Source organism: Pelophylax lessonae (assembly GCF_965119305.1).
Source record: "Pelophylax lessonae genome assembly, chromosome: 5".
In the NCBI taxonomy this organism is placed as follows: domain Eukaryota; kingdom Metazoa; phylum Chordata; class Amphibia; order Anura; family Ranidae; genus Pelophylax; species Pelophylax lessonae.
The window spans coordinates 112,238,939-112,258,367 of NC_138772.1; the positions used below are offsets into that span (position 1 = coordinate 112,238,939).

Sequence of the window (19,429 nt, forward strand, 5' to 3'; positions counted from 1 at the left end):
CTGGCGGATCGGATCTGATATGATCGAATGAAAACGGACGCTATAGATTGTGTGTCACAGGTACAAAATACAAACCCAATTCCAAAAAAGTTGGGACACTGTACAAATTGTGAGTAAAAAAGGAATGGACAGATTTACAAATCTCATAAACTTATATTTTATTCGCAATATAATATAGATAACATATCAAATGTTGAGACATTTTGAAATGTCATGCCACATATTGGCTCATTTTGGACTTCATGAGAGCTACACATTCCAAAAAAGTTGGGACAGGTAGCAATAAGAGGCAAGAACAGTTAAATGTACATATAAGGAACAGCTGGAGGACCAATTTGCAACTTATTAGGTCAATTGGCAACATGATTGGGCATAAAAAGAGCCTCTCAGAGTGGCAGTGTCTCTCAGAAGTCAAGATGTGCAGAGGATCACCAATTCCCCCAATGCTGCGGCGAAAAATAGTGGAGCAATAGCAGAAAGAAGTTTCTCAGAGAAAAATTGCAAAGCGTTTGAAGTTATCATCATCTACAGGGCATAATATCATCCAAAGATTCAGAGAATCTGGAACAATCTCTGTGCGTAAGGGTCAAGACTGGAAAACCATACTGGATGCCCATGATCTTCGGGCCCTTAGATGGCACTGCATCACACACAGGAATGCTACTGTAATGGAAATCATAACATGGGCTTAGGAATACTTCCAGAAAACATTGTCGGTGAACACAATCCACCGTGCCATTCGTCTTTGCCGGCTAAAACTTTATAGGCCAAAAAAGAAGCCATATTTAAAAAAGATCCAGAAGCGCAGGCGTTTTCTCTGGGCCAAGGCCTATTTAAAATGGACTGTAGCAAAGTGGAAAACTGTTCTGTGGTCAGACAAATCAAAATTTGAAGTTCTTTTTGGAAAAATGGGACGCCATGTCATCCGGACTAAAGAGGATAAGGACAACCAAAGTAGGTATCAGCGCTCAGTTCAGAAGCCTGCATCTCTGATGGTATGGGGTTGCATGAGTGCGTGTGGCAGGGGCAGCTTACACATCTGGAAAGGCACCATCAATGCTGAAAGGTATATCCAAGTTCTGCTCCCATCCAGACGTCGTCTCTTTCAGGGAAGACCTTGCATTTTCCAACATGACAATGCCAGACCACATACTGCAAGATTTCGGGTACTGAAATGGCCAGCCTGCAGTCCAGATCTTTCACCCATAGAAAACATTTTGCGCGTCATAAAGAGGAAGATGCAACAAAGAAGACCTAAGACAGTTGAGCAACTAGAAGCCTGTATTAGACAAGAATGGGACAACATTCCTATTCCTAAACTTGAGCAACTTGTCTCCTCAGTCCCCAGACGTTTGCAGACTGTTATAAAAAGAAGAGGGGATTCCACACAGTGGTAAACATGGTCTTGTCCCAACTTTTTTGAGGTGTGTTGATGCCATGAAATTTAAAATCAACTTATTTTTCCCTTAAAATGATACATTTTCTCAGTTTAAACTTTTGATATGTCATCTATGTTTTATTATGAATAAAATATTGAAATTTGAAATTTCCACGTCATTGCATTCTGTTTTTATTCACAATTTGTACAGTGTCCCAACTGTTTTGGAATCGGGTTTGTATATATAAAAACATCCGCTTTAAAACTGAGCAGGTTTTAAAATTTAAAATACAATCAACCATAAACCATTATAGGTACTATAAATGAAAAAGAAATGCAATGATGCGATTTAATTTTTGGAAAAAGAAAGAACCTTTCTGCTTTTTCCCTGCTTTCATCTACTTTTTCTGTCTTGTGTTGAACTGCATATGTGGTTATCAATATATCAATATTCAGTCGTTAACATGCATTCCCATTAAAGTCTTTGGGGCCAAAAACACAAAAAACTGTCTCAAAAGTAGCTCATGTATCTTTTAGAGCATCAGGTGTCAAGCTACAGACACCTATGCACTCATGTGTGAACAACAAAATAGGAAAAACCTGTCCACTACCACAAAAATATAAAATGTAAAGTGTATCAACTATTAATAAATAAAATAATGATATAAACCTATTAGAGTCGCAGCAAAAACATGATGTGTTCCAATAGCAATAAACAGTGAAAAGCAGTGTTGCGCTACTCAATAATAATGCCTATAGCACATAAATAACTACAAAATAAAAAATCCATAGTATCTTATGTTGACAGAAATATAAGTGAGTCAAATTAGTATCAAACACAACAATCAGTCCTAAAGTGGATACATTCTTAGGTCCCTTTCATACGGCTGTCCGCTCAGGTCCACCTGTCTGTTTTTCAGGCGGACCTGATCGGACCCTGCATTGTCCTCTATGGAGCTGCAGAAGTCAGCGGACATATGACTGCTGACACCCGATGTCATTCCATCCTGTCCGCCAAAAACAGACGGATGGTGGTCCATGCATCCAGTGGATCTGATCGGATGGCATTGAATCAAAACGGACAGGTGGTTCGTTTCCATCTGATTATCCCATACAGGAGGGCGGGACTGTGTCCGTGTCCATTCTGCATAGTAGAGCGTATATGGATCTGTCTACTAAGGGGCCTTAAGTGTAAATAATTAAAAAGAGTCCTCTGTGATTATACATCCATTCATCACCTGAAGATTAATCTTTAATTAATCGAATTATTAAAGTGCTCACCCGAATCCTGGACCTATATGAATGAATATACAGGTCACAAAGTGCTTTCAAGGGACATCGATTACTCCATCCATTCTCTGGGCTCCTCAGAGCAATGGTATGAGCAGTACTCTTGAATAGCGGCAGGTCCCCTTTAAATGCATGGCATCAGACTTCCCTCTTATTTTCTAAGCAACTCACAAAGGAAAGAAGAGGAGGTCTCCAATAGTGTAGTGGTTTATAATAATGTTTAAAATACACAAACCACAATAAAAATGCACTCACATTCTCTTTTTCTTTTTTGTATAAATATTATTGATTTTTTCATTCTACAAATTACACATATTGTTCATAAGGAACTCTTACAAATGTTAGAAATATTTTTTTCTTCCCTTCCTACCCCCCTCCTCACTTCCCCTGGGTCCCATCTCTGTCTCTCCTCGCCTCCCTTCCCGTCCCTTTCCACCATCTGTTCCCATTTTAAACACCCACTAATTCAGCATATCTCTTTCCACCCTTCCCAGATTTTCGTAAATGTTCCTATTTTATTTTCTCCCATGTAGTACAATTCTTCTAAGTTGTAAATGCAAATATATAGGAATCACAGGGCGCTTCTGTGGGAGCAGTCAGGCTTTTCAGCACCCAATGTTGGCCTCCTGTGTGGGTGAATGGTGTCTTTGCTGTCCCCAGGGCCACTCTTCCAGAGACCAGAAGCATGCTCCAAAATTTACATAAAAGGGAAAGAGGAAGACGCCTCTAAGTATAGTGTAAACCATTTATTACATAAAATTAAGGATCACTTACACAATCATAAATGAAAGCAGGGATGATGGAACGTCACAGAGATTCGTTCATGGGGCTCCTTTCCCAGACCCATAAATGTTTTCTATTTTTTCTGACCCAGTCTCTTACTGTTGAACTTTCAGGTAACTGCCAAAATTTTGGAATTAGGTATTTTGCTGCATTTATTAGATTGGGTATCCCCATCATTTTATATAGTTTAGTGCTATGGAGTAAATAAGTTTAAGGGTTTTTAGACATATTGACTCCCTTTTTATCCTGACTCAATTGTATCACTTCCTTCCAGAATTTCTGTATTTTTATGCACTCTCACCATATATATGTGTCATAGTTCCCCTTATCCCACATCCTCTCCAACAAAGCGGTGATTTTTCCAGTTGATATTTATGTGCTTGTGTTGTATACCTCTTTGACAGACATTTGTAATTCATTTCCCTTGTTTTTTTATCTATTGCTATTTTCAATATTTTGTCTTTTTCGTACTTGCTCAAGTTTGCGTCAAACTCTGCTTCCCATTCTCCCAGGAAAGGAGGGCTAACTGGGTCCACCAATCTAGTAAGGATCTTATATATCTGGGATGTACAGTGCTTCGGCGCAACCTGCCAGCTGAGAATGTTTTCAAATGGTAATACATTTTCTCCTGATCTTAATGGTTGAGCCTGCGTCTTTAGAAAATGTTTTAATTGATGGTATCTCCATTCATCTATGCGGTATGTTTATCGGAAGCATTTGAAATTTATAGGGTACTTTTGGTAGGATTGCCATTTTGATCATTTTAATACGTCCTATCTAGGAGAGTGATCTAGTGGAGATTTTTCTTATTTTTTTTTAAATTTAATTTAATAAGGATATATAACTTGTTTAATATAGATCCCTACATTTTGCTGGTAATTTTACCCCTAAATATCTTAATTTTCCCTGCCATTTAAACGGGAATTCTTCCTGTAGGCCTTTTTCCTCTTTCTTATCTATGCTTATGTTTAGAATATCTGATTTTAGGTTTTTTTTTTTTTAAAGTTTGATAGGTCTCTGTAGTATTTCAGAAGTTTCATTATATTTGGTAAGGTTGTTCTGGGTCTAGACACGTAAAACAAAATATCATCCGCATATGCTGCCACTTTATGTTCTTATTCTCCGATTCTCACTCCATTCATATCTATACAATTCCTAATAGTTGCAAGTAGAGGCTCAAGTGTTAGAATGAACAGTAGGGTGATAAAGGGCACCCCTGTCACATGCTGTTTTTCAACTCAAACGCTTGGGACAATGTCCCCTCACATTCTATATTTGAGTCTAAGACTCATTACCAGCATAGAAAACAAAGACTTCCCATTTTCGGCTCTGGACTGGAAGTGAAGTCACTAGGCTTCGCTCTATGCGTTACGCCACTAGCCCACGTGACTTCATCAGGGTAGCATATGTGAACAGCCACCATTAATTACATAGGATTTTGTATACTGAAAGTTTGGAGCTTTAAGTTTCAAGCTACAAAATGATCATGTGTGAATGGGGCCTTACAGATAGTTAATAAGATCAATGATTCAATATCTGGGAGGTAGAAATTGCTTATTGTTCAAGGAGCCCCCAGCAACCTGGGGGAACACTTGGGTTTCACAGAGCCCTGGTTGAGAAAGGCAGCTTGGCAACAGAAATTGTATCATATATGTGCTGGACTTTGGTCTTCACTTCCTTTCATGTTCACATTATGTTCATGAGTTCCATGTGTATATTTATGGAGTAATCAAACTACCCTCATTTAACCTGCTGGACACTGCCACTGTGAACTCCTCATCATTTTCTTTCTTTTGAATTTGAAAAAAGTGTATTGTGACATGAGACGGATAAATGAAAAATCAATATAACCTTTACCACTTCAAACAGAAGTCAATGGCAACTCATGAAAGGAGGGTCATGTGACCTCATGTTATTTTGTCCTGATACCGTACAGAACATTTTATTTTTCTGATGATAGCAGGTCAACAATGCAGCGTTCACTCATCTGTAAGTGTGTACATTGATCCAGCCTGATATGCCCGTCCTCTGGAGCCTCCAGCAATCTTCCATTCCTAGGGGAATCAACAGCAGAGACAGGTACTCTTCCACTTGTCCTAAGGACTGTAATTCTTATGACTTGTGTGGATAAAGGAAGTGTGACTAATGAGAGGACATATACACAGTGACTTTCACCACTGATAGGCTGCTAGGTCTGCAGACGGAAGGTGGTATCTCTTACAGACATTTTAATTCCTGTTGAATTAAAGAAGTCCTGAAATGGAAATGCCATTGTTCCTGCTATAAAATGTTCACAACTGCAACGATGGATGGTTATTATAAGTATCGCGTTCTCCGAGAGCGAAGTCACTTTCTGGGCTTCAAGCCAAATGTTCATACATCTTATGACATCTTAGGATCGTCCCTGGAAGGAAATGCAGCTACACGTATGTAGTATATACATACATTCATACTGTTTAATTACTGCATATAACATGCATTAGTTCTTTAAAGTTTTATCTAATTACTTTAGTAAACTTTTTGTCGTTATTTATTATGATGACTGGTGTTATTATTTCTGAGCATAAGTTCCGGTTCACATTGGTGCGATGCGGGAACCCTGCGAATCCACTGCAGGTTCCCGCATCGTACCCGACTCGCAGTCAGTTCACACTGCCATATGCAAACTGCTGGGAGTGTCAGTACAAAGTTTTGTATTAGTTCACATATCGCAGTGCGAACTGTCAGTTCGGACAGAAATCGGATCACATAGGTGTGTACACCCATGCTATTCAATTCTGGTGTGGACCAAAAAAAAGGTCATGTGCGACTTTGGTCCAAATGTGATGCAAATTCAGCCATGCAATCTGTACGGCTGAATTTGCATCGCACAGACATTGCATGTGATTAGTATAGCAGTGCGGTGCGAATCACATGCGATGTCTGACATTGCATATGTGTGAACTGGCACTTAGTGATTTAAATTTAAAGTGGTATTGAACTCAATTTGTAATTGCTGACAGGCAGAGTTTTTATTACATAAGAGATCCTATCGGTCTCTTCTGTCATATATGTTTCCCCCTGCCTGTCAGCTGTCATGTACATTGGCCGGCCATTCATTCGGCCAGAGAGAGTGAACCTGGAAAGAAGAGGAAGATAGAAGTGCCTGGGACAAGCAGGAATAGTGACAGCGGAGCACTAAAGAGCTTTATTTAATTACAAGTACATTATGGCATAAATCTGCAGCGGGCCTGGTTAATTCTTTTTTTTTTTTACAGAGTTTAAAGTGGAATTCCACCCAAAAGTGGAACCTCCGCTTATCTGATTCCCCCCCCCCCTCTGGTGCCAAACATTTGGCACCTTTCCTTTGTATTTGACAGGTACCCTCCCCCACTTCCTTTGGACCTCGCCGCGGTAATTTCCTTCAGAGATTCTACCCCCCTTCTCCTCCCCCCGCCCCCGGTCCATGCAGAAAGTACAGCGCTATTCACACTTGCGCAGTAGGGAACTGGCTGTGAAGCTGCAAGACTTCACTGCCGGTTTCCCTTATCCTGAATGGCGGCGGTAGCACCCGAAAGCTGATGGAAACACCTGCTGATGTGCCGACATCGCTGGATTCCATGACAGGTAAGTGTCCTAATATTAACCACTTGCTGACCAGTCACGTTGACTGTACTGCGGCAAAGTGGTTCGTTATCGTCTGGCAACGTCACCAGACAATCCCCTCTCTCGGCGGCGCGCGCGCGCCGCCGGAAGCTCGCTCCTGCTGTATTCAGTTACAGCGGGAGTCGGGCCAGGGGAGGAGCGGCGGTGATCACCGCTGCTCTTTCCCGATCGTCGGGGATCTTGTGTGGAAATCCGCCCGCTTATGTAAACAAAGCGGGCGGATCTCCTAAGTGACAGGCAGGGTTAGATTGCAGGGTTCAGCATAGCTGAACCTGCGATCTGTCCCTGTGTCACTCAGTCACCTCCCCCCACACACGTCAGTAAGCACCAGGCATATATTAACCCCTCCCTCTCCAATAAAAATACTAAAAATTAACCCCTTCCCTGCCAGTGTCATTTTTACAGTAACAGTGCATATGTATAGCACTGATTACTGTAGTAATGTCACTGGTACCCCCAAAAGTGTCAAAAATGTCAGTCAAGTGTCCGATCTGTCCGCCGCAATGTCGCAGTCCCGCAAAAAATCGCAGATCGCCGCCATTACTCGTTAAAAAAAAAAACACCAAAAATGACAGAAATCTTTCCCTTAATTAGTAAACGCAATAACTTTTGCGCAAACCAATCAAAATACGCTTATTGCGATTTTTTTTTACCAAAAATATGTAGCAGAAAACAAATTGGCCTAAAATGTTAAAAAAAAATAGATTTTTACATTTTTGGGGGGGGGGGGGGGGGGATTTCATATAAAAAAATGTGAAAAATATTGTTATTTTTTCAAAATTGTTGCTCTTTTTTGTTTATAGCGCAAAAAGTAAAAATCACACAGGTGATCAAATACCACCAAAAGAAAGCTCTATTTGTGGGGAAAAAAAAGCACATAAATTTAATTTGGGTACAGCGTTGCACAACCGCGCAATTGTCCGTTAAAATAATGCAGTGCCGAATCGCAAAATATGGCCTGGTCAGGAATGGGGTAAAACCTTCCGGTCATAAAGTGGTTAAAAATACGCTCATTGAGAATTTTTTGGTCAAAGACATGTAGCTAAATACATTTTGGCCTAAATATATAACAAAAATTGAATATATTGGATATTTTTTAACTGTCAAAGTAGAAAAATATTGTTATTTTTTCAAAATCGTCGCAATTTTTAATTAATATCGCAAAAAATGAAAATCGCACAGGTGATCAAATACCACCAAAAGAAAGCTCTGTTTGTGGGAAAAAAGGACGTAAATTTCGTTTGGGTACGGCGTTGCATGACCACGCAATTGTCAGTTAAAGTCGCACAGTGCCGAATCGCAAAAAGTGGCCTGGACGTAAGACAGCAAAATCCTCCGGTGGTAAAGTGGTTAAAAGTCAGCAGCTACAGTATGTGTAGCTGCTGACTTTCAATTTTTGGAGGGGGTTGAAGTCCGCTTTAACCACTTGCCAACCAGCTGTCGTACATAAATTGCGGCAGGTGGGCTCATTCCCGCGAACCGACGTACCTATACGTCTTTTCAGAGGGCCACAAGTGCGCGCATGCCCTTTTGACACAGGGGAAGCTGATCTGTGGGTCTGGCGGCTGCAATTGCACCCGCGATTGCTCCCCGTGGAGACAAAACAGCGGTCTGTCCTTTTAAACACGGCAGACCGCTGTTCTGTCAGCAATGAACACAGCGCTCCTCTGTTCCTCCTATTTAGGAACACAGGTCCCTGTGTTCATTCCATAAGCCCACCCCCCACACACTTAGAAAACACCCCCTAGGGACACATTTAACCCTTTGATCGCCCCTGGTGTTAACCCCTTCCCTGCCAGTGTCATTAGTACAGTAACAGTGCATATTTTTAGCACTGATTACTGTAGTAATGTCAGTGGTCCCCCCAAAAGTGTTAAAAATGTCAGGTGTCCGATCTGTCCGCCACAATGTCACAGTCCCGCTAAAAATTGCTGATCGTCGCCATTACTAGTTAAATAAATAGATAAAAAAAAAAAGATATAAATCTTTTCCCTAGTTTCCCTAGTAGGAAAACTTTTACACAAACCAATCAGTATACACTTATTGGGATTTTTCTTTACCAAAAATATGTAGCAGAATTCAAATTGGTCTAAAATGATGAAAAAAGTTGATTTTTAATCTTTTTTATTGGCAATGTTATATAGCAGAAAGTAAAAAATATAATTTTTTTCAGAATTGTCCCTCTTTTGTTTGTTTATAGCGCAAAAAATAAAAGTCACACAGGTGATCAAATACCACCAAAAGAAAGCTCTGTTTGTGGAAAAAAGGACATCAATTTTATTTGGGTACAGCATGGCACAACCGCGCAATTGTTAAAGTAATGCAGTGCCGAATCGCAAAAAATAGCCTGGTCATTAAGGGGGAAATCGTCCGGTCCAGAAGTGGTTAATATCGTTTTAAAGCTGGACTGCAGGATAAGAAACTATTGTCTAAGTGTATTCTTCCTGAACCTTGGTGACCTTTGTGTATTTCTTCCAGAGCTGTTCAGTAAATCCAGCATTCAACTTTCCATCTCTACAGGAGGATTTTGTAATTTAGACCAGTCATTGCCACTCTCTCCGAGTGCAGGGAGATTGGTCATGTCTCTGCCCCCCTCCTGTACTTTTCTGCAGGCAGCCTGTAGTGGGTGGACTTGTTGGGTCCCTTCCACAGCTCTGGTCGCTGCACAGGCTATGTACAGAACAGTGATGATGTCACTGTTACTTTTACAAGGTAGTTTCAGGGTTTGCAAAGGCATCTGGTGCATGCAGAGTGAATATATATTATGCCAATTGAGGAATATATTTAAATTAACATTTTTTGTATGTAATCTAAAGTCAACATTTTTTTATGTTTTGGATAGAGTAGTGAGGGGTTAGATTCCCTGCAGGCATCTTCTAGTGCTACTAGACCCTGTTTTCTTCTAGAGTGTCCCAAGACCCTTTGATGCCCAGGATTCTTTTTTCTGCAGGTACAAACCAAAGGTAAGTCAGCATTTTGGCCTGTCCCTTGCCAAGTCTCAGTACTGGCCTATCATCTAATAGGAAGCTGACAGGAGGTGACAAGAGGTGGGCCAAGGCGCCAACTTCCCATCTGCATAATAATGAACACTATGTAGCAAAGACTGCAGTGATGCAAAATAATGTTGACCTCCTGTGTGTAGCACAGTCACACAGTAGTTTACTGTCACTTGAATCAGAAAAAAGGCCATGCATTGCTTTTTGCAGTTTAATTTTTCATAAAAACTTTCAGTAAGTGCTGTATTACATGCTGTTAATACTCACTCTGTCTCTATGGGATTATTTTTCTGTACTCTGCAAAAAACCTGGTTAGTCCTGCTGCTCTCTATCTCCCCCTTCTGTCCAAGTCCCCAATTCAGCTAGGGAGTTTGCAGAGCAGTGTTGAAAGCTCTGCACATGCTCAGTTTTCTGTGAATTTCTATGCTGAGAATTTCCTCCCTATCGCATCTGAGCAGCCCAAGTGACTATAGAGTCACATATGTGCAGGGGAGGGCTGGGCAGGGGGGCAATTGCCCCCCAGGCTGTTTTGATGCCCTGTAAAAAGGATTTCTGGTGAAGAGAAGTAAAAAGTCCCCACTGCTGACCTACTGATTGCGGGATAAAGACAAGGACAGAGCATGGATGGTGTAAACTGTGTCTGAGCAAAGGCCGGTTCCATGCCCCACTGGAGACTCTCCTCCCCTGACCAGCCCCGACCTAGCTGTCCCAGCTCCCCCCAACCACCCCCTGTTGGCCAGGTCTGGAACACAGTTTTGGTCAGTGAGTAGAGCGTACCTGGAGTGGAGCTTCAGCCTGGAATGGGGGTCAGGAGGAGGCCAGGAAGAGAGAGAGTGGAAGGGGGGCCGAGTCACTGCTCCATGGGTCTCTGGTTTGTACTTGCCCCTGGGTCGAAAGTTGGCTGTCTGCCCCTACATATGTGGGCATATAAACAGTGGTAAATGACAGCCCACTCCCTCCCTCCTCCTCCATGCCCACTAACCAGGTAAACACAATGTGGGTGGAATATTACATGTAGAATGATGGAGGCTTTACCACCCTCTTATTCTAAGACACAGACTGGAAGGGCGTGACATAGCCTGTGACTGGTCAAAATCCGCCCACACTTTGTCATTGCCAAAAAATAATAAGGATTTGATTTCAAATATATATTTGTATGAATGAAAAAAACTGTGAAGTACTCTAACATATCTAAGTGCATTCAAAAAATGAAAAACTCAAAGAGAAAGCCGATTGGGTGTAACTTGTCAGGCGGACATTGACGTCATCACGCTGGGCGGGGACAGGACGCCATTTTGTTGGATGTATTGCCGCAACGTTTATAGCTTCTTCATGCTGTATCACTTCATTGTATGTAAGTGCACATACTGCACTATTAGCTCTCCCTTTTGTCCTGCATGACCCTTCCATCCAATGTTGATTGAGAATCATATAAATAGCATCGGGGGTCTGGTTTCCCTAATATCAGTGATACCTTCAAGTGTTTATGACCTCCAATTATATTGAGGGGTCCACTTGATCAGGTGAGCAAATACCCTAAGGGGGTATGGTGATGGACACGGTGGTGTTTTCTGTGGAGATACAGGAAGATCAGATTAAATACACTGAAAAAAATTATAAATGCAACACTTTTGTTTTTGCCCCCATTTTTCACGAGCTGAACTCAAAGATCTAAGACTTTTTTACTCCTCTTCAATGGCTGTGCTAAGTTGCTGTATATTGGCAGGACCTAGAACACGCTGTCATATATGCCGATCCAGAGCATCCCAAACATGCTCAATGGGTGGTATATCCAGTGAGTATGCTGGCCATGCAAGAACTGGAATGTTTTCAGCTTCCGGGAATTGTGTACAGATCCTTGCAACATGGGGCCGTGAATTATCATGCTGCAACATGAGGTCGTAGATGAATGGCACAACAATGGGTCTTAGGATCTCGTCACGGTATCTCTGTGCATTCAAAATGCCATCAATAAAATGCACTTGTGTTCGTTGTCCATAACATATGCCTGCCCACACCATAACCCCACCGCCACCAGCATTTCCCCACTCAAGTTGGTTAGGATGACGAACTGCAGTCAGGACGAGATCCTGCTAAGGACGACGACCATCGCCCAGCCAGCGAGCACGTTTAGACCATAGCTACGCGCTAGTTTGGCCGTGACATAGCCTTACGGACAGAGGCTGGTCCGCAAGTTAAACATCTCGCATGGTTGTACTGACAGTGGTCCTGTAGTTCTTAGGTTCCTCTTGTGGAAGTGGCGTTTGGGCAAAGGCCCAGGAGGAAGCGTCTCCGCTTTTCCCTACTGTCTGTCTCATCTGATTCTGAGCCTGATGCCGCCATGAACGCGGCCTGTCCAGGGGGGGCGTAATATCACACACGGACGTGGCTGTGTCCTTTGATACGCATAAGTCACCTCGCACTCCAAAGGTGTTTCCTTATTTGCCTTATTTTGACAGGTTTTCTTGTAAGGAATGGGAACAACCAAAATTTCCCTTTGTGGTCCCCAAACATTTTGCTGTATGTTACCCTTTTGAGGAGTCACTTTTAAAAAAGTGGACTAGTCCGTCAGTGGTGGACCCTCCTGTTTCCGGTTGCACAAAGCTACCATGACCCCAGTAGAGAAATCCCAGTCCTTTAAGGACACGGCTATCAGGAAAGTGGAGGCTGTGGCAAGCAGTATGTTTACTATGGCTGGTTCGACATTGCGGCCAGTGTTTGTCTCAGACCCTAACTGAATGGGCCAAGCTTTTGCGCCAGGGCCTGGAGGGTGAGCAGGTCCCCGCTGCTTATGTTGATTTAGCTACTGAGTCCTTTCGGAGGTCAGAGGTTATGTTTTAGCCTTGGGTTGTTTCCCCACCCCTCATTTTCCTTTTTGCACTGCTTTTGAACGTCCCAGTAGTTAAGATTTATGGAGCGCTGTGTCCGTCAATGAACGAAAGAGAAAATTGGATTTTTGTACTTACCGTAAAATTCATTTCTCTGAGTTCATCGAGGGACACAGCACCCACCCCTCTATGGAGTTCTGATACTTCTAATAATGCTTGCTATTAAACTGATTACCTAGAGCAGCAAGGGGGGTTATATACCAGCTGAGGATGGCCCATGGGCGTAGCCAGGTGTTTTTTGTTCTGCCTAGTCCTACTGCTGGGGGAGGCAATATAACCCAGTATTTAAGATTTATGGAGCGCTGTGTTCGTCGATGAACTCAGAGAAATGGATTTTACGGTAAGTACATTTTTTTTTGCACATATTTAATATAGAGTGGTCATATTAGTACTTTCTTATTTATATTGTCACTTCATCATGATTTTATAATCTATATTATAGATAAGTTATTGGGAAAATACATATTTGGTGAAATTTACATAATGTTTTGTTTCTGTTTTAGTTTTTGGATGCACTTAGATATATTGGATCGCTTTACAGTTTTTTAAATTAATGTTTTGTATGTGGTGATTGCACCATCTAGTGGCAGCTACTGCTCCATTGCTATAGTTGTTTGAATTCTAAAGTGGCACTCTAGACCTCACTATTTAGTTTTTGTATTAACTTGGGGATTTTCTTATATTTGATATATTTGTATGACAGTTGAAAACGTTTTTTTAAATTTAAGTGGTTCTAAAGGCTCAAGGCTTTTTACCTTTTATGCATTCTATGCATGAAGGTAAAAAACCTTCTCTGTGCAGCAGCCCCCTCAGCCCTCCTAATACCCACCTGAGCTCCATCATGATCCAGCGATGTACACAAGAGCCTTGGCTCTCTGGGGACTCTCCCTCCTCATTGGCTGAGACAGCATCAGGAGCCATTGGCTCCCGCTGCTGTCATATCACAGCCAGTGAGCCAACAAGGAGAGAGGGGGCGAGGCCGAGCTGCAGCTCTGTGTGTGAATGGACATGCAAAATAGCGGCTTAGGAGCGAACCTGCTCGGGTGCCCCAATAGCAAGCTGCTTGCTTTAGGGGCACCTGACAGGAGGGCGGAGGGGCAGGAGCATAAGCGGGAGACCCGAGAAGAGGAGGATTGGGGCTGCTCTGTGCAAAATCACTGCATAAGTATAAGTATAACATTTGTTTGTTATTTATTTACATTTTTTTTTAATTTGCATCTAATATCAGTTTAATTCTTTATTTTTACTCTGTATTCCAAAAGCTGTTTTTTTTTTTTTTTTTTGGAACATGTGACCAGCAGCAGAGGACTAGAAGCTCCTCCTGCTTATGTTTCCCTGGTAAAAGGTACTTCAATGGGTTTTTTTTTTTTTTTTTTGTTAAAATAATTACAGTGCCATCATCCACACGCAGAAACAGAAGGGGATGTAAATGAAACAGTGTGTGTTTAGTATCACTTTTACTTGGATGGGGTGAGCTATGGGATAATCCAGAGAACTAGCAAAAATGCAACAAGGGACACTAAAACTGAACTGCTCCTTCATGGTGTAACCACCCTCTTGAATGTGAAGATTAAATAAACTTCAATGAAGGAACTCCTCAATAGGAGTATGGTCCTGAGTAAACTGTGAGCTCTCCCTAAGGTGGCAAGGGAAGTCACTTTAAGTAATCACTATTTAATAGGTGCTAGAAAGCCTCCTGCTAGTAGCAGCCAGTATCTGTACTTGGTCAGCCTGGATCCCCTGTAGAGCTTTCTGCACTACCTCAGGATGATCTGGACAGAGGTCCCCGAGTTCTAACTGGAGCTTGGACCCCAAAAAGGATTTCTTCAGTGCTGTAGCTGGCTTCCCAAGGGTGCCTCTACCTTCAGGCTGGGTCTTACTCCCCCAAGAACAAAAGAGTTCTGTTCGAGGCCCCAGGCTATTTATACCCTTCTCAGCCCCCTGCTGGTCAAATACTTTTCAGACCAGGGACTGGCTGAAACGGCATGTAGGCCAGGGTCAACCTCACGAACCTGCTATATCCCAGCATGCAGTGGGATTCTGTGGAAAATAGCTGAGCCCGCACCAGCAGAACCCAGAACTGACACAATCAATCAGTGCTATTCCTACAGGTGGGCCACAGGTACAGGTTTGCTGCAGGTAGGCCAAAAACAAAATGTACCTAAACACTAGCTGCCTATTAGGAGGGAGCTACATATATCTGAACTTCTTCTTATCTGTTGTTTCTACATGCTTGGCAGCAGATCCAGAAATGGTAATTAAGCCTCTTAAACTGCTTTGAAGCCGCTTCATAAAGCAACTTCTATAAAATTGTGTCCATTGCTGTTAATATGCCTCACATATTTTGGATAGATATTTCTAATTTTATTAGAGTTGATAAAATAATATTATTAAAAAAGAATAGCGCAACCATGCAAAATAAATGACTATCAAATATGGAGACAATCCATAAATAAAAATGGGGGTTTAGTCCCACCATATGGCCATATCGTGCTCAAGCCCACCACTGCGTCAAAGTACCCCATTATCAGTGGGTCCTACACTATCCATAAAAAAAGGGGTGAATCCAGCCTCTCTTACCCTTGGAGACAACACTCCTTGCTGGGAAGGTGTGCTAATGCACTGCAGGGGACTCCTCCTATATCTACTTGATAGAGGACACCAAGGATTCACCCCTTTTTTTATGGATAGTGTAGGACCCACTGATAATGGGGTACTTTGACACAGTGGTGGGCTTGAGCACGATATGGCCATATGGTGGGACTAAACCCCCATTTTTATTTATGGATTGTCTCCATATTTGATAGTAATTTCTTTTGCATGGTTGCGCTATTCTTTTTTAATATACATGTTGCTTGGTCCATAGCTGCACCGGCTTTAGATATACATGTTCAGGGTCTGCTCCCCCAATTTTTTGCTTGTTTATGATAAAATAATATTGATAGGTAATTCTTCTTAAGGTTAAACAGAACCAGTCCCCCCCCCCCCCCAAAAAAAATCCCTAATTAAAAAGGTGCAGTATCTAGTGAAAGAAAAGCTATCAACAATTCTCCTTGACTCCGTGCATACATTTCATAAAATCTGCACACTGTAAGCTACTCATTATATGCTCCCAGACATCTAAATGATACCAATAGCCAGAAATAAGCAATAAGTGATGAGTAATGAGAAGCACTCCCTTCCACCGGTGTCCCACATCCTTTACTCTCCAGTCCCATCCCCTTCTTCTCTACTCTGTCCCTAATTAGTGAGGGGCCGAACACCCCCCCGTTCAGTTTGCACCAGAACTCCCGGACATGGAAAAATTTCGAACCTGAACCGCAAACCCTATTAAAGTCTATGGGAACAGAACTTGAAAAATCAAAAGTCCCCATTTTGAAGAATTCTTCGCAAGTTATTGGACATAAAAAAGTTATGGGAGCCCAGGTACTGTCCTGAGGAACATGTATCAATGCAAATTTTTTTTTTTTTAATTGTTTTTAATGGAACAGTGATTTTAATGATGCTTGAAGTGAAACAATAAAAATAAAAATTTCCTTTAAATATTGTTCCGGAGAGGGGGGGGTTACCCCTTCATTTGCCTGCAAAGTTGCCCATCTGTACCTTGTAAAGAACCTGCTGTAGCAAAACTGACATATATAAAAATAAAAAAAATGACATGTAAATTGTTGGCAATACAATACCATGGCCGGAATAAACAGAAACTTTACAAAAAAACGGCGTGGGGGTCCCCCACCTATCAATGCTAGGCCCTTTGAGTCTGGTATGGATTTTAAGGAAAACCCCATGCCAAAATTAAAAAAAAAAACGTGTGGGCCCCCCCCCCCCCCAAATCTATACCAGGCCCTTATCTGAGCATGGAGCCTGGCAGGCCAGGAATGGGGGAGGATGAATGAGCGCCTCCTGTACCATACCAGACCACATGCCCTCAACATGGGGGGGGGTACTTTGAGGTGTAGAGGCTCTACCCCCCCACCCCCAAGCTTCTTGTCCCATATTGATGGGGACAAAGGCCTCTTCCCGACAACCCTGAGCTGTGGTTTTGGGGGAACTGCGGGCAGCGGGGCCTATCAGAATCTTGAAGCCCCCTTTAACAAGGGGGTCCCCCAGATCCCACCCCCAATGTGAATGAGTATGGGGTACATAGTACCCCTTCCCATTCAACAAAAAAGTGTCAAAAAGAAATAAAAAACACACACAGTTTTTGACAATTCCATTATTAAAAATAAAAAAACAATGTCCCCAGATGTAGATCCTTCATCAATCACGACACCTGCCGCCACCGATTAGTGCATGCTGGGTCAGTGACGTCACATGGGGGTGGTGCCACTAGGTGTGTGTGTGTTAACTAGATGTCGCCAGGTGGCCCGGCCCCTTACCTAGTTAAGAACTTGCAAACGGCGGAGCAGGCATTTGGCGGTTAGCCTTCATTGCGGGCAGAGATTTTTTTCTTTTTTTGGGGTCCAACAGTGGCGTCGGGAGGCGTGATTGACGATGGATCTACATTGGGGGACATTGTTATTTTATTTTTAATAAAGGGATTGTCAAAAAAAGTTTGTGTTTTTTATTTATTTGTTTTTGGATGAATGGGTAGGAGTACAATGTACCCCATACTCATTTACATGGGGGGTCGGAATCTTGACTAATATATTGGTTGTGACTGTAGACCAATTATTATGTGCAACTTTTACTTTATTGAGCTCTGGTAGATTCTTTTGAAGCTTAATAAAAAATTGTATTGCAAAGAAGATGGAGAAGTTTTAGACTAATACCTGATGGTTGATTAAAATCAAACATCAAGGGAAGATTCACCTAAAACTGATATTTAATCTGTGGGTGAATTCTAGATCTTTGCACTCATTCATGTCCTGAACCAGTTTCTACTGAAAAAAAAACACGTGAGCAGAATACTGCAAGACATTTGCAAATTAATGTTTATGTAGTTCTATGAATCATGCAGAACAACTGCTCAACAGAATTGGGGCAGCAGAACACAGTAACCAGATCTACACAGCATTCATTTTTTTATCAACTAACTTCTGCGACAACCGGGTTTTATCAGTAAAGATTTATACATAAAAAAGTGTGGGATTGTGAAGGGAGAAGTCTTTGTGGTTAAATGCATGGGCTGCCATTGTTGAGCTTCTTCTGAAAGTGCTGGTTACCTGGCTCAAGGGTCAGTATTACTACTAGGCAGCTAGCATTTCCAAAAGAGAAGTCTGTCCTTGTGACAGGTCTTCTTAAAGAACACGAGAACAAGGCTTCATGTTGCCAGAAACCGAGACAATACTGGGGCATCCATTTCCCTGGAACAAACCACTCACAGCAGGAACTGTCCCCTGGAAATGGGGACAAATGGAAACCTTAGTTTAGCTCCATGCAGATTTAAAGCAGAACTTCAGCTTTACCTGCAGTCTTGCACAGTGCACAGTTGTACAAGCTCCTCTACTGTTCTGAAATTGCTTACTCTGATTTCAACGCATAGTGTGAATTAGAAGCTGCAGAATTTCAGTTAGACCCTACCTCATTTCCGGTCTGTAGGTCTCCCTTTCCTCCCCAGCCTGCCTGTACCTGACCCACCCCTATTCATAAATTGGATTTTAGTCAAGGAGGCTCAGCATTACTTGTGGGCATAACCTGGGGCATGCAAGTGCATAGCAAGAGGGAGGAGATCCAGCGCACTAAAAGCTGTCAGTCCCAAAAGAACTAGATTAAATCAATAAAAGCAACAAAACAGTCACGTGGAGAAAAGAAAGTCCAATGTGCTAACTTAGCAGCAGCCACTGTGGAGGAGCTAAAAGTAACTCTGCAGGGAAGACAAAAAGAAAGGCCGTGCCATCTAAGAGTAGCAGTATTAGACTTTAATAGCCACAATTAGAAAACAACTCACAGGGTCATAGTGGGTATGCTCATCAAAGCGATAAAAATCTCTGCTGTGGACGGCGTTCCTCGTCAGCGAGGCCGAATGGAGCCCTTGGCAGTGTGGGTTGGCAGCAACACTTCCTGGAGCTGGTCCGAAAATCTTAGATGGATGGAGGTCAAGCCGACATCACGGGCGTTACTAGTGATAAGCTTGGCATGTGTTCGGAGCATGCGTGCTCCGATGACCCCCATGACCTGAAGAAGGAACACGCATGCTCCAAACATGCTTATCACTAGTGACGCCGTGATGTTGGCTCGACCTCCATCCATCTAGGGTTCTTGGACCAGTTCCAGGAAGTGTTGCTGCCAACCCACACTGCCAAGGGCTCTATTTGGCCTCCCTGACGAGAAACACGGGCCATCCGGATCTGCTATATACTTGACAAGCATATCCACTATGACCCTGTCAGTTGTTTACTAATTGTGGCTATTAAAGTCTAATACCGCTACTCTTAGATGGCGCTGCCTTTTTTCTTGTCTTGCCTGCAAGTGCAGCCTGCCTAGAAATGCCCACTCTGACATCCACC

General features: G+C 42.4%; 1 protein-coding gene across 2 annotated transcripts in view; it reads left to right on the forward strand.

The window, feature by feature from the left end:
* The window catches only part of PRKAG2 (protein kinase AMP-activated non-catalytic subunit gamma 2), a 552,351-nt gene that overhangs the window by 250,509 nt on the left and 282,413 nt on the right, over positions 1-19,429 (forward strand). Inside the window, exon 1 of one of the 2 annotated variants that reach the window (XM_082257525.1) lies at positions 5,816-5,877. The exons of the other annotated variant lie outside the window; for it this stretch is intronic. The gene's annotated coding sequence lies outside the window, so the exon portion shown is untranslated. Of the gene's footprint in view, positions 1-5,815; positions 5,878-19,429 lie in introns of those variants that run through there. 2 annotated transcript variants of the gene reach the window in all.